The sequence below is a fragment of the Dreissena polymorpha genome, chromosome 6 (assembly GCF_020536995.1).
Source record: "Dreissena polymorpha isolate Duluth1 chromosome 6, UMN_Dpol_1.0, whole genome shotgun sequence".
NCBI classification, from domain to species: domain Eukaryota; kingdom Metazoa; phylum Mollusca; class Bivalvia; order Myida; family Dreissenidae; genus Dreissena; species Dreissena polymorpha.
Window position 1 is genome coordinate 91,888,415 of NC_068360.1, and position 15,237 is coordinate 91,903,651.

The 15,237-nt window shown below is 36.1% G+C and overlaps 1 long non-coding RNA gene across 1 annotated transcript; it reads left to right on the plus strand.

The window, feature by feature from the left end:
* The first annotated feature begins 2 nt into the window (after window positions 1-2).
* On the plus strand, window positions 3-13,060 carry LOC127833399 (uncharacterized). The gene is made up of 2 exons (XR_008027397.1): window positions 3-346; window positions 12,644-13,060. It is a non-coding gene; the product is annotated as an uncharacterized LOC127833399 (long non-coding RNA).
* Window positions 13,061-15,237: the final 2,177 nt, after the last annotated feature.

Here is a 15,237-nt window from a genome sequence, read left to right on the forward strand (position 1 = left end):
TGTTGAGCTATTATTTGACTTTGGTTGAACTTTCTTTCCATGTAAGGACAATCATTCGAATATTCTTATCTTGAACATTTATAGCGCTTTTATTGGCTTCTTATTTTCTTTATTTTTATCGTAAATCGTCCCTTTCTTAAAATAAAGGATGTTTTCTTGATGGTAGGAATGATCGCGCTCCTGTTTATGTCACTGAAAACTGTATTGGTTTCAATTGAAACGACCACGCTAAAGCGTTTATTTTTGCTGGAGTACGTCCTCAACGTCAAATGTCGTCACGTCAAGTAAATCACATGAAAAATGACGTCATATCGGATAAATCACCTGACAAATGACGTTACACAAGGTAAACCACCAGCCATGCTTAATTATTTAAAATCAAGAGCATTCGAAAATATTTAACAAGTGAAGCCACCGAGATTCTTGTTTTATCATTAGTTGTTTCACATCTAGATTACTGTAACGTCTTATTGTATTGAGCCGCCCTGTGTGATCTAAATAAAATGCAGTTAATTCAAAATATGTGTGCACAGCTAGTTTTAAATCGGAGTAAATACGATAGTTCCAGGCAAGCATTGTTCGACCTCCATTGGTTACCGGTAAAGAACCGAATTGAGATCAAACTATTGACCTTTATGTACAATTGTTCCCGTGGAAACGCGCCGGCTTATCTTACTGAACTATTAATAAGGCTCCAACTTCCTAAGCGGAACTTGAGATCAGCTGACAATAATGTGATGAGCTACACAGTCCCTGTAAACAAACGACGAACATTCAGCGATAGGGCTTTCCGGACTGCTGGTCCCAGAATCTAGAACACTTTTCCATTAACGATCAAGAAGTCAGAGTCATTGGATCATTCAAAAGAAACCTGAAGACATTTTATTTTAGAAAGATCGACACACTGTATTTATACTAAACTAGCATATACATCGGATTCATTTAAATTGCGACTCGCGGGCAGGCCCGTAAGGGTCTGGCGACCCGCCATATTTTAATTATTGGACTGTATATTTTACGATCTTGAAAGTTACTGAATGTATCTTATTAATTAAATTATTTTGTGGACGTTGTAATCAGCAAAAAAAATATCAACGATCATTTTATCGGACTTGTGTATAAAATTGTCATCCCATCGGACTATGTTAAGCGATTATCAAGGCGGAGGCTTTATTATGCAACAGACTTGCAGAACCCATGCGGTCGGATTATCGTGCATTATTATAGCAGATAACCAGGAGTAGAATGAAGTAAACATAAGTATTGATAGTCGTCGTTGTTAGAAAATTTTAAAATCTGATTAAAACGTTGTTTATTGTATTAAAAATATATAATAAATGTGCAAGCCTGGCCCTTTGCTATGCCGTCAGACTCGTCTGATATCACACGTTTTCACCCACAGTATAATATATTTGAGCCGTGCTCTGTGAATAAGGGGTTTAATGCATGTGTGCGTAAAGTGCAGTCTGCACAGGCTAATCCGGGACGACACCTTCCACCTTAACTGGATTCTTGCTACGAAGAGACTTTCTTAAAACAAAAAATAACATAAAAGCGGAAAGTGTCATCCTTGATAAGCAGTGTGGACTGCGCAGGCTTACCAGAGAAAGCCATTTACGCACATGCATTAAACCCCCTTTTCACAGAGCACGGTTTATATTTATTATGCAACTGCTTCTTCAAAGCAATACTTAACACTTGAATGGTTGATTTCACAGTGTAGATGCTCAACAAAATTTACAAAATTTAAATCGCACGTATTCTAACTTATCAAAGCCGTGGAGTTCTTATCAAGTGAGTTTTGATCGATGTTTGAGTACCATGAAATTAGTCATTCAATATTGAAATACTGACGAGTACTCTTGAGCAAGCTGGTTGGGATCATCAACTGGGTATGCAAAGCATCGAGCAACATTAGGGAGTTGTATTTTTGTCGCTTGCATTATGAATGTCTTTATTGAATAGTAGGGGACAAGCACGAAATGCATTACAATAATTATTTTAAAACATAATTATAGCCGTGTGTAGCAAGCATCAAATCGATCAGTTGCACGACATATTCACAAAATAATTATTATATGGCTAGTTGTGGAAAATTAATGGCTGTAAGAATCATCGTTAACACAATTATGTACTGCACTATGATGTGTTACTCTGTTGCGAAAACAACGAAAATGATAGCTAAAATGTATTGTTTTGTTTAAGGTAATCCTTTAAAATTACATTATACATATAAAAAGTACATTTTTGCTTACAGTTAACTGTAAGGAATACAATTAATGAAGTTACATTTACGTGATTTGTTAAACAATTGCAACCCCAAATCCTTTAAGTAATATTTCACATATGGTACTTGTGTGTATCTGCAGCACGGCGCGACAACTTGAGTGACAACGTGCGCTCTATATTGTCAGCTCGGGGTCGCGAAGACTTTCCGTGTTAGACAGCATGTGGTATTTGTATTGATGCGTAAGTGTTTCATTTAACCAGAAATGGTAGATATATGATGTATTCTGCATGTTTGTTTGTATCACAAAAAGATACAATGAGTAAACGATTATTTAAATTGAAAAAATATAGTTAACGTTATTCAATATTTTGAAGAAAAACATAAATTAATATTAACACAATATATGACATAACCAAACAGTAACACATTAACGTCATCGGTATCAAAAAGACAAAACATTGGAATTATCAATCAATGATTACGGACATTATAAAAATAAAAGATATCCGTAGAGTGAATAAGAAAAAAACTCCGTACGTCATGACGTCAAAATTACGTCGTAATGACGCTCGTCTTAGCGTTACATAGGTTCATAAATGGAAATAATTATAGGCTATAGGAAGAAAAGTATGACGTTTTATACATAATTCGAACCGGAAAAGAACGTACATACCGAACATGCAAAAAATTTGTCAATAAGGCTGGTTTTCTCATGGCGCGATTCATATAAATATATATATATATATGAATCGCGCCATGAGAAAACCACCCTTAATGACTTCGACGACGTCATCGGTAAATCGTCATTTTTATTACGTCATAATTTTCTGCGAAAAATTGATTTGCATTTGTGCGTGAGCTATGTATTAACACGTGTGTTTTATATCGTTCGGAATTTAAAGGGACCGTCAACCAGATTGACGAAAAAAAGAAAAGTTTTAAAATACCTTATTTTTTTACAATTATTAGTTTATATTCATTAAAATATCACCACTGGTATAAAACATTACTTGAAAAATGTTGCTAAGTTTTCATATTTTAAGTATATTCGGTAAGAAAGTTTGTCTACCAGGTAACTACCAGTTAACCCTTAAATAACGCAAGTAGATTGATCATCATCGTCACGTGGTAAACTCAGGATTGCAAAATGTGCATGTGAAGTGATTTGTATATTTATAAATATATAGTGACCAATCTACTTACATTATTTATTGTGTGTATATAGTTATGTCACCTATTTTCGAGATGTACTTTCGATTTCACTTCGCGAAATTTTATTACTGAATTACGGAATACCGTTAGTGCCATCGTGGTTACACATTTAAATCCAGAGGGCGACAATGTGATAGTGTAATAGTACGATGACGACAGTGCGACAATACATGGCGACAATGCGATAGTACACTGGCGATGGTGCGATAATACGATGACGAAAGTGCGACAATACGATGACGACAGTGCGACTATACGATGGCGACAGTGCGATAGTACGATGGCGACAATGCGATAGTGCGATAATACGATGACGACAGTGCGACAATACGATGATGACAGTGCGACAATACGATGGCGACAGTGCGATAGTACGATGGCGACAATGCGATGGTGTGATAATACGATGACGACAGTGCGACAAAACGATGACGAGAGTGCGACAATAAGATGGCGACAGTGCAATAGTACGGCTGAATGGGTCAAGTTCCTCCCGGGTACTTCTTCCCCGTACCCCGGGTACTTAGAAGTATACTTCACCGTACACCGATTTTCAAATGATACTTTTGGGTACCCCGGTATACTTACAGGTACCCCATCTTTCCTAATAAAAAAATTCGTACCCAAATTTTTTTTCGTACCCAGAATTTTGGTGCACAATTTTTTTCGTACCCAAAAATGTCGTACACAAATATTTTTTCGTACACAAATTTTTGTTCATACCCCAATTTTTTTTGGCACAATTTTTTCGTTCCAATAATTTTAGTATCAAATTTGTATTTCGTATCCACATTTTATTTCGTACCCAAATTTTTTGCGTCAAAATTTTTTCATACCCAAAATTGTCGTACCCACATTTTTTTTGCGTACCCAAAATGTTCATACCTACACTTTTTCATACCCAAAACTTTCGTACCCACATTTTTTTCATAACGAAAATTTTTGTACCCACATTTTTTTTCATACCCAAAGTTATCTGGGTTTTTTCGTAAACATATGTAAAAAAAATGTGGGTACGATAATTTTGGGTACATAAAAAATGTGGCAACGAAAATTTTGGTAACGAAAAAAAATGTGGGAACGAACATTTGGGTACGAAAAAAATTATGCCAAAAAATTAATTTTGGTAAAAACAAAACTTGGGTACACAAAAATTGTAGGACTGGTACGACAATTTTGGGTACGAAAAAAATGTGGTTACGAAAATTGTGGAAACGAACAAAATGTGGGTACGATTATTTTTTTTTTGGAAAGATGGGGTACCTGTTAGTATACCGGGGTACCCAAAAGTATCATTCGAAAATCGGTGTACGGTGAAGTATACTTCAAAGTACCCGGGGTACGGGGAAGTAGTACCCGGGGGGAACTTGACCCATTCAGCGATAGTACGATGGCGACAATGCGATAGTGCGAAAATACGATGACGACAGTGCGACAATACGATGGCGACAGTGCGATAGTACGATGGGGACAATGCGATAATACGAAGGTGAGAGTACGATATGATTATCGCATTGTCGCCATCGTACCATCGCACTGTCGCCATCGTATTGTCGCACGATTGCATTGTCGTCATCGTACTAGCGCGTTGTCGCATTGTAGCCATCGTACTATCGCATTGTCGCAATCGTATTGTCGCACTGTCGTCATCGTATTTTCGCACTGTCGTCATCGTACTATCGCATTGTCGCCCTCTGGATTTTAATGTGTAACCATGATGGCCCTAACGGTATTCCGTACCGAATATACTGAAATTATGAAAAATGAACAACTTTTTTCAGGTAATGTCATAAACCAGTCGTGATATTTTAATCAATATAAACTAATGATTTTAAAAATACGGTATTTAAGAACTTTTCTTTTTTCGTCAATCTGGTTGACGGTCCCTTTAAGAACTTGTGAAATAAATGCCGAACTTGAGGTAAGAACCTTAATACTATATTCATTCATTTTAGATTATGATTATTTTGCAAAATTTGTCACTGAATAAATTGTTTAAAGTTATTTATTAAAGCCTCCTATTGATAATTAAACCACGTCACGTATTGTTTTTGCACTGAATCATTGAAAGACACTGTGGTTGATCGTAGAATATTTTCAAACAATTACTTTTTTATTTTTTATTTTTTAAACCATGATTCACTGTATAATATGTGATGTTCTATCTAAATTGTATGAATGTTTAGTTCATTATTAACGCCTCTTAATATATTGCTGCTTGCGAAGAGCGAAGTGAACGGCGCCTTAAAATCACTTCTTTCAAAAGCATTTTCCGCACATTCGAATTGCCAAACCGAGAGAGGACGTTTGTGGCACGTGCGACAACTTCGCAAGTACATTGTCGGCGCTGTAACAGAAGAAAAAAAGTTACACGCACTGAGCGCAATTGAGAACCCACATCACTGACGCGCGCAAGGTTGTTAAATTAATTACAACTAAATTGATTGTTAGCCTATAAATTTAAGTAATAATGTATTGTAATATCCCCATATTTTTCATGTTTAGTTAAAATGCCAGTGAAAATGAAAACCAAAGCGGTAATTGGTATTGATAATTAATTCATGTTCATATTATTACAGGAAAGAAATGTTTACTCAGACTGCGTGGAGCTGGCGTAAATGGAAGTCGTTCATAGACGAACACTTCAATGCGCTACCGGGCATCCGGTATGTAGCAGCTATTAAATAAAATAAAAAAAGTAAATTGTACGCAAATATTTATTTACACTTATTTCATTTGGAAAAACTACCACAAATAGAATGTGTAATTCCGCTACAGGAAATATTTGTACTTCCCAATGTCTGCAACCCCCGGCGTTGTCATGGTGAAGACATGTAGCAACGGTGAAGAAACCTCCTTTTGTTTGCTGAAGAACGAATGTTTTCACTTCACGAACACCGACCGCACCCGATACGACTCGAGTTAGTCTGTTCAACAGGCCTTAGGTTAACGGAGTTAGCCTGTACGGACAGGCAATGGTATTACCATCATACCATTTGGTATGGGGTTAGCCTGTAGATAACCTGGATCAGAGATCTATAAATAAATAGTTTATTTATAGATAACGAAGGAAAAGGGATAAGGTCACGGTATCTCGATCTCTCGATTATTTATTGAAAATAATGAAGAAAAACGCCCTTTTAGGTCTTGAACTTAAAAAAAAATGTGAAATATGGAATGCAAATATTTATGTTATTCAAGGAATTTAGAACATTTTAAGATTGAATATAATAAATGCTAAAGTGAATCTATCTTGTTACCTCGTGGTTTATTTGTAATACCTGTGAAATGTACAATAGATTCAAAATATTGAAAAACACTATGCATTTGTTGATACATGTAGTTAAATTATATTTAAGTATGCAATAGAAAAAATAATAACAAACAAAAAGTATGAACGTAATTTTATTTAATTATTTTTTTTTAATTAATTACCCATCTATTTATCTAATTATTAATTAATTCATTCATTTATCCTTCCATCCGTTCGTCAGTTCGTCCATCCGTTTGTTTGTTCGTTTGTGCGTTCGTTTGTTTGTTTATTGTTTGTTGGTTGGTTGGTTCGTTCGTTCTTTGGTTCGTTCCTTGGATCGTTCGTTTGTTTGTTCGTTTTTGTTTGTTCTTTTGTTATTTCGTTCTTTTTTGATTTTTGTCTTTGTTTAATTCTTTTTTTCGTTTGTTCGTTCGTTCGTTCGTTCGATCATTCATTCGTTCTTTCGTTCATGCATTTATTCATTCATATATGTATTTATGTTTTAAACATTTTGTTTTGTTTTTTGTTTTTATTTAATTATTTATGCGTTCATTCATTCATTAATCTTTCCATCCCTTCGTCCGTCCGTTTTTTTCCGTTACTTTGTGCGTTCGTGCGTTTGTTCATTGGTTCGTTCGTTTGTTAATGAGTTCGTTCGTTTGTTCTTCCATCCATCTATCCATCCATCCATCCATCCATCGATCGATCCAACCTTCCTTCCTTCCTTCCTTCCTTCCTTCCTTCCTTCCTTCCTTCCTTCTTCCTTCCTTCCTTCTCCTTCCTTCCTTCCTTCCTTCCTTCCTTCCTTCCTTCCTTCCTCCTTCCTTCCTTCCTTCCTTCCGTCCTTCCTTCCTTCCTTCCTTCCTTCCTTCCTTCCTTCCTTCCTTCCTTCCTTCCTTCCTTCCTTCCTTCCTTCCTTCCTTCCTTCCTTCCTTCCGTCCTTCCTTCCTTCCTTCCTTCCTTCCTCCTTCCTCCTTCCTTCCTTCCTTTCCTTCCTTCCTTCCTTCCTTCCTTCCTTCCTTCCTTCCTTCCTTCCTTCCTTCCTTCCTTCCTTCCTTCCTTCCTTCCTTCCTATCCTTCCTTCCTTCCTTCCTCTTTCCTTCCTTCCTTCCTTCCTTCCTTCCTTCCTTCCTTCCTTCCTTCCTTCCTTCCTTCCTTCCTTCCCGTCCTTCCTTCCCTTCCTCCCTCCCATCCCTCCCTCCCTCCCTCCCCTCCTCCTCCCCCTTCCCTCCCTCAGTCCCTCCGTCCCTCCCTCCGTCCCTCCCTCCGTCCCTCCCTCCGTCCCTCCCTCCGTCCCTCCCTCCGTGCCCTCCCTCCGTCCCTCCCTCCCGTCCCTCCCTCCGTCCCCTCTCTCCGTCCCTCCCTCCGTCCCTGCCTCCGTTCCTCCCTCCGTTCCTCCTCCTTCCGTTCCTCCTCCGTTCCTCCCTTCCGTTCCTCCCTCCGTTCCTCCCTCCGTTCCTTCCCTCCGTCCCTCCCCCTCCGTTCCTCCTCCCTCCGTCCCTCCCTCCGTTCCTCCCTCCGTCCCTCCCTCCGTTCCTCCCTCCGTCCCTCCCTCCGTTCCGCCCTCCGTTCCTCCCTCCGTTCCTCCCTCCGTCCCTCCCTTCCGTCCCTCCCTCCCACTCACAACCCCTCCCTCCATTCCTTACTTCCTTCCTCCCTTCCTTCCTCCCTCCCTCCCTCCCTCCCTCCCTCCCTCCCTCCCTCCCTCCCTCCCTCCCTCCCTCCCTCCCTTCCTCCCTTCCTCCCTCCCTCCCAGCCAGCCAGCCAGCCAGCCAGCCATGCCAGCCATTTATTCATTCATTCATTTTTTGATGTATTTAATAATTTATTTACTTATTTTGTGTTCAACCGTTTAGCTTTTTTAGTTAATTAAATGTATTTATTTTCTTTTTAAATATATTGTTGTAACAAACATGCAAAATAAAATAAAATTATAAAAAAAAACGTTCTAAATTGAAATAGTGTAAATTACTAACATTAAATAGAAATAACTTCGGTTAAGTACCATGGGTGCTTTTCACAGTATATTACAAGTTTAAACTCTCACAGACGAGAAAACGTTCAAGGCACGTTATTAAATAACTTAATAATTTATGCGCAAAGTTGGTTTCTATCACAGCACATACTACATTTGAAATAAACAATCGCTTGCAAGACATCTAATTGGACAGAGATGCATTTATATTCCTTTATAAAATACGATTTTAAGCCTCAACTTATCTGTTGACTTTTAAGTAAGATATCATCTGCCTCCATAGGATGCTTTTTAGGCGTTTTATTATTTACTTAATTGTATGTGTCGTCCTCAGTTGTCTCCAGGTTTCTAGAAAATCACTTCTTTGATGTCATCTATACTCTTCAATTAACGAGTCAACGGCGCTATTTTCAGACGATTTTTTATTTCAAAATTGGATTCCATATTATTTTGGCCATGCTTTCTAAACAAACACGTTTCAACAATAAAACAGCGGAAGTCTACACTGTGTATTAGCAACCTGCTGTGGTGACCCCTTTCTTATCTATTTGAGCGTAAAGTTATCTGATATAGATCAGACATCGGTCGGCTATTAGTCTGACTTAAATTGGTTGTGATCCCTAAATCTTATCCATTTAAGCGTCAAGTTTATTCATATAGATCAGACATCGACCGGCTCCGTTATATATTAGTCTGACTTAAATTTTCTGTCGTAAAGTACAGGTTAGATTGTCCAATTAAGAAACGCGAGTAGTCAAACATGGGTGATTAGAATGTGTGGAAAGACAACTGCGTCTAAATGAAATACTTAAATACCATATAGTTCAATTTTTGAGAACAGACGTATGCTACATACATAATATGCCATATGACTGATATTAGGATGCATATAACAGTGCTTAATGTAGTTCAAGTTATATGTACGCACACAAGTGTTTAGTTTGATTACACTTTTGCATTCATTTACTTGATACTGCCACTATGGTTTTCTTTTCCGGCAAATACTATAATTAAGTGTATAAAAGTGCACGGGAAATATGATATGCCCTTTTTAATGATTTATAAATTATATCAGCAGGACTTCAAACTGTCATACGTAAATATACAATACACTACATAAAACATTTGATGTGTTTGATATGCGACTTAAAACTTAAAAAATCAGTAATTTAAATATAACGTTTTATTTCAACCTTAATATTCACGATCGGGATATGTACCGAGCATCGTTAAAAAAGGATACTTCTTGCTACCATTATCGTAGTTTCATATAAAAAAAACACATTAAAGAGTCAATTGCTTTAGTAAATTAACAACTATAGTTTTTATGTAATTTCGTATTAAATCTTCAAACTAAAGACAGTCACACTTCAGATAATCAATATACTTTTAATATAAATTGAAACAAAGAAAGAGTCAAATAAATAACCTGTGGCATTTGTTTTCGCAGTCTCGTATTGTTAAGCAATAGAAATTACAGTTATCACCATTATTAAAAGTGGCTTTATCGCATTAAGGGTTCAATAAACAGGACAATGTTGCATGACACACCGACATCAATCACCTGTCGGCATGATATGTCAAAAGGTACCCAAGGCACCCTTCCTCCTGCTATGTGACGATATCACCAATCGATTTTTGTAACTTTATTCAACATGCATTTTGTTTTAACGTGGCAGCATTAACATAATATGCATTTAATATAATACAATACAAATAATACAAAATATATAAAGAAATGAAATAAAAAAAAAAAAAAAAAAAATTATGATAATGATGACGATGATAATGATGATGATGTTGTTGCTGTTGTTGTTGATGATGATGATGATGATGATGATGATGATGATGATGATGATGATGATGATGATGATGATGATGATGATGATGATGATGATGATTACGAACGCAGAAAAGCTCGAACGCACAAACGAACGAACGAACAAACAAATTGACGGACGCATGAACGAACGAAAAAAATAACAAACGAGCGCACGAACGACCGACCGACAGGCCGGCCCGCTCGCTCGCTCGCTGGCTGACTGACTGAGTGACTGACTGACTGAGTGACTGACTGACTGACTGACTGACTGACTGACTGACTGACTGACTGACTGACTGACTGACTGACTGACTGACTGACTGACTGACTGACTGACTGACTGACTGACTGACTGACTGACTGACTGACTGACTGACTGACTGACTGACTGACTGACTGACTGACTGACTGACTGACTGACTGACTGACTGAAAGAAATTACGAACAAACGAACGAACCAATAAACCAATGAACAAGCCCACGTACGCACACACGGAATAAATAGATAAATAGATAGATAAATAAATAAATAGATGAATGAATAAAGAAAGTAAGAAAGAAATACATGAACGCATGAATAAACGCATGAATGAACGCGTGAATGAATGAATAAGTAAATAAATAAATACATAAAAAAATACATTAATACATAAATAAATACATTAATACATAAATAAATGATTGAATGAAACCCTGTTCTGCTTACAATAATTTGATTATTATTTTTGGTATTTCATACTTAAATATAATTAAACTATAAACAAATCCCTAGTGATTTCAAAATTATTAATCTATTCACTGTCAGTGTGCAATATATTTAATCTTAAATTGTTCTAAATTCATTTATTAAAATATAAATTTATAACCAATATTTCCATTCTTTATTGGTTTAAGACCTAAAAAGGCGCTCTTCTTCATTATTTTCAATAAATAATCGAGAGATCGAGATACCGTGACCTAATACCTTTTCCTTCGTAATCTATAAATAAACTATTTATTTATAGATCTTTTATCCAGGTTATCTACAGGCTAACCCCATACCAAATGGTATGATGGTAATACCATTGCCTGTCCGTACAGGCTAACTCCGTTAACCTAAGGCCTGTTGAACAGACTAACTCGAGTCGTATCGGGTGCCGACCGCCTAGTGCCGATACTTGCCGCTGGATTATCTGCAGCACGGCGTGACAACGTGCGCTCTATATGGTCGCGAAGGTTTTCCGTGTTACACAGCATGTGGCATTTGTATTGTTGCTATAGTGTTTCATTTAACAAGTAATGGTAAATATATGATGTATTCTGCACGTTTGTTTGTATCGCAAAACGATAGCATGAGTAGGCGATTATTTAAATTGAAAAAAAGTTAATGGAAATTAATTGTACGAAGAAATTCGTAAATTAATATTAACACAAAATATGGCATAACCAAACAGTAACACATTAACGTCATCGGTATCAAAAACAAAAACATTGAAATTATCAATCAATGATTACGGACATTACAAAAATAACAGATATCCGTAGTGAATTAGAAAAAAAACTCCGTACGACATCTCATCAAAATTACGTCGTAATGACGCTCGTATCAGCATTACATAGGTTCACGAAAATGGTAATTATTATAGGCTATAGGAAGAAAATCATGACGTTTAATACATATTTCGAACCGGAAAAGAACGTACATACCGAAAATGCAAAAAAGTAAAAATCGAAAAATTTGTCAATAAGGCTGGTTTTTCTCATGGCGCGATTCATATATATATATATATACATGTATATATATATATATATATATATATATATATATATATATTGATGCTTTGCCCTGAAATTATTGCAATTACTGGAAACAATACCCCGCAAATGGCCACGGAAATCATGTAATTCCCATAGGTTTAAATATGGATATGGTTCGTAACATTGTGCACGGTATATTTATGCAAATTACATCCTAGGGTTTTGCGGGCGTTAAATTATTAATGAAAATCACAGCATTCAGGACCGTATTTCGAAGGTTTAAATTTAACATTATCACTTATGCAGAGGTTCCCGTCTCCATTAACCATCAGCCATGAAATGCGATGACAAGATAATGGAACACTCCTCAAACAAGTTGTAAATATATAATGAGTGAGACACATGTATTTTCAGTGTTGGCGCTTGCTTCGAGCGACAGAGTTTGATTGTATCCAGCAAAGATTAGTAACTGTAGATATGTAAACTGTAATTAGAAGACGAAAAATAATGAAGAGGCTTCTAATAACGCTTTTTATTTGTGTATATGCCTCACTGTTACACGTTTGGACATTGGAATACACGTCTTCTTGGCATGGAGCTCCCTTAAGTGAAAAAACACCAAGGTTTATTCTGTTCGGAAAGTCGTTGAAGGAATGCTTGAACGAATGCGCGTTGCGACCATGGTGCAAAGTTGTCGGTTATCATAGGTATGGTTTTTGTGAAATTTTTTTCGGAAAAATTTCTTCTGACGAAGCAAAATGCAGCAAAGACGATTGTTTAGAGCAAGACGCGAGCATGATGTTCGTCGAAAGAGAAGCCTTAACAACTAAGGTATGATTTTAAGTAGGCAATAGCATGGTAGACAATAAGGACCCAGTTCACACAGTTGGTATAGTGTGGGTTTTGGTCAAGTACATATGTCTATCTCTGTAAGCACCATTCCTTTCCTTCAATATGTCCAATGTTTATGTAGTGGCTAAGGTATCATCTTTACATTGGCATTTCTAAAGAAAATACTGTATACTATTCTCATACCACGTTTATCTTTCTATAAATATTTATAAAATAATTTCTTAACACAGATTTCGTTTTAAGAGACGATCACAATATTTTATTTTTTTAGCTAGCGCGTAATTAGCGGAAGTTGCTATGTATGACATGAACGCAAATTAACATTTGTTGGAAAACTATATTCGAATTCCACCAAAGGCAACATTTTTTTAATTGTTTACATTTTTTCGCAATAATTATATCCGTATAGAATTACATTTGAAATTATATATCGGAAATCAGGGAATTCTCAGTGTTTAACCCCTTTATGCCTAGTGGACTCTCCCATCCTTCAAAATTGGATCAATTTATTTCCAAAATAAGGGATGTTTAGTATATTTATTTCTATATTTAAAATATTTCTCACATTAATTCTTTTGAGCAAACAGCGCAGACCCTGATGAGACGCCGCATCATACGGCGTCTCATTTGGGTCTACACTGTTTGCCAAGGCCTTTTTTTAATTGTTTCGCATTAATTATATCCGTATAGAATTGCATTTGAAATTATATATCGGAAATCAGGGGATTTTCAGTGTTTTACCCATTTATGACTAGTGGACTCTGCCATCCTTCTTAATTAGATCAATTTATTTCCAAAATTAGGGATGTCTAGTATATTTATTTTTTTAATTTAGAATATTTCTTACAGAAATTCTTTTGAGCAATTAACGCAGACCCTGATGAGACGCCGCATCATGCGGCGTCTCATCTGGGTCTACGTTGTTTGCCAAGGCCTTTTTTCTAGACGCTAGGCATAAATGGGATAAAAATCATATATTTAAAGGAAAACACAGACAATCGTCACCCTGTAAACGTTGGTTTACCGTTTTATCTAATCAAAAATGGATTACACACGCTTTTAAAAAGGCGACACATTGTAAATTAGAAACATTTAATGCAACATAATGGCACCCTAATATTTTCGGTTCACCACATGGTACCGGTTCCTTTTTAATAATATACATGATGCGTTATTACTTATCAAAAGTCATTGACTGCTTTAATAGCGTTGCAAGACATGTGTATATATTTAAGAAAATGTTTGTCATTGGGGGCAATATTCAACTATTTGCAGCTATCATGGTTTAATGCCTTCGCGTCGGAGCTCTTCCCGTGATTCTGACTCAACCATAAATTTAATTCATCTTGATTTAGAACTTATTCAATCCATACGTGTCCTTTTTCTCCGAAAAACATACACATGCGTTTCAAAAAACACCAAAATAATTCAAATTACGTCGGCTCCCGTAATAATTATTATCGAGTTAATAATCTAAGTGACGTTATTGTTAAGTACACGTAAGAAGCCACCATGCTTATAATCAAATTACACATTTTGATACAAAATCAATTGAACGTAAGCCTTTGTAAACTGATATATAACAATTACACAAATAATGAGGTTTTACTGCGCTGCATAAAGTCGACATTATTTGTTTGTATAACATTCGCTTGCTTGACATGATAGAACCTGCATTTTACTGAAAAAAAGTCTATGAATTTCCGAAACGATATTTAATACATTTGGCTTCAACTATGGTTAGTTTCAGAATAACCCACAAATATTGTCCGTTTTTGTCTGTAGAAAACAAGTCGCCTGTCGTTGTAAAGAATCTTATTTATTTTATGTAGAATAAAATATTGTATTGTTTTGTTACATTACGTATGGAAGGCTTTCCGGTCAAAGCATAATACTTTTCATCTTTTTACTACAATCTCAAGTCTTGGTTTTGATCACCAGTAATGGTTTTCTACATGATTACTTTGATTTCTTAAAAAAAATTATATTAAAAAAAATATTTTACACTTTATTTAATTATTATTTTTGTATTCCGAAACAATTTTAAGGAAATTTTATTTGTAACGTCCACTTGATACAATATGCTTACAACAATAATTCAAACAAAGTGTACCAATTGAACCAACATGTAATTACAAGTAATGCTTAAACAATTA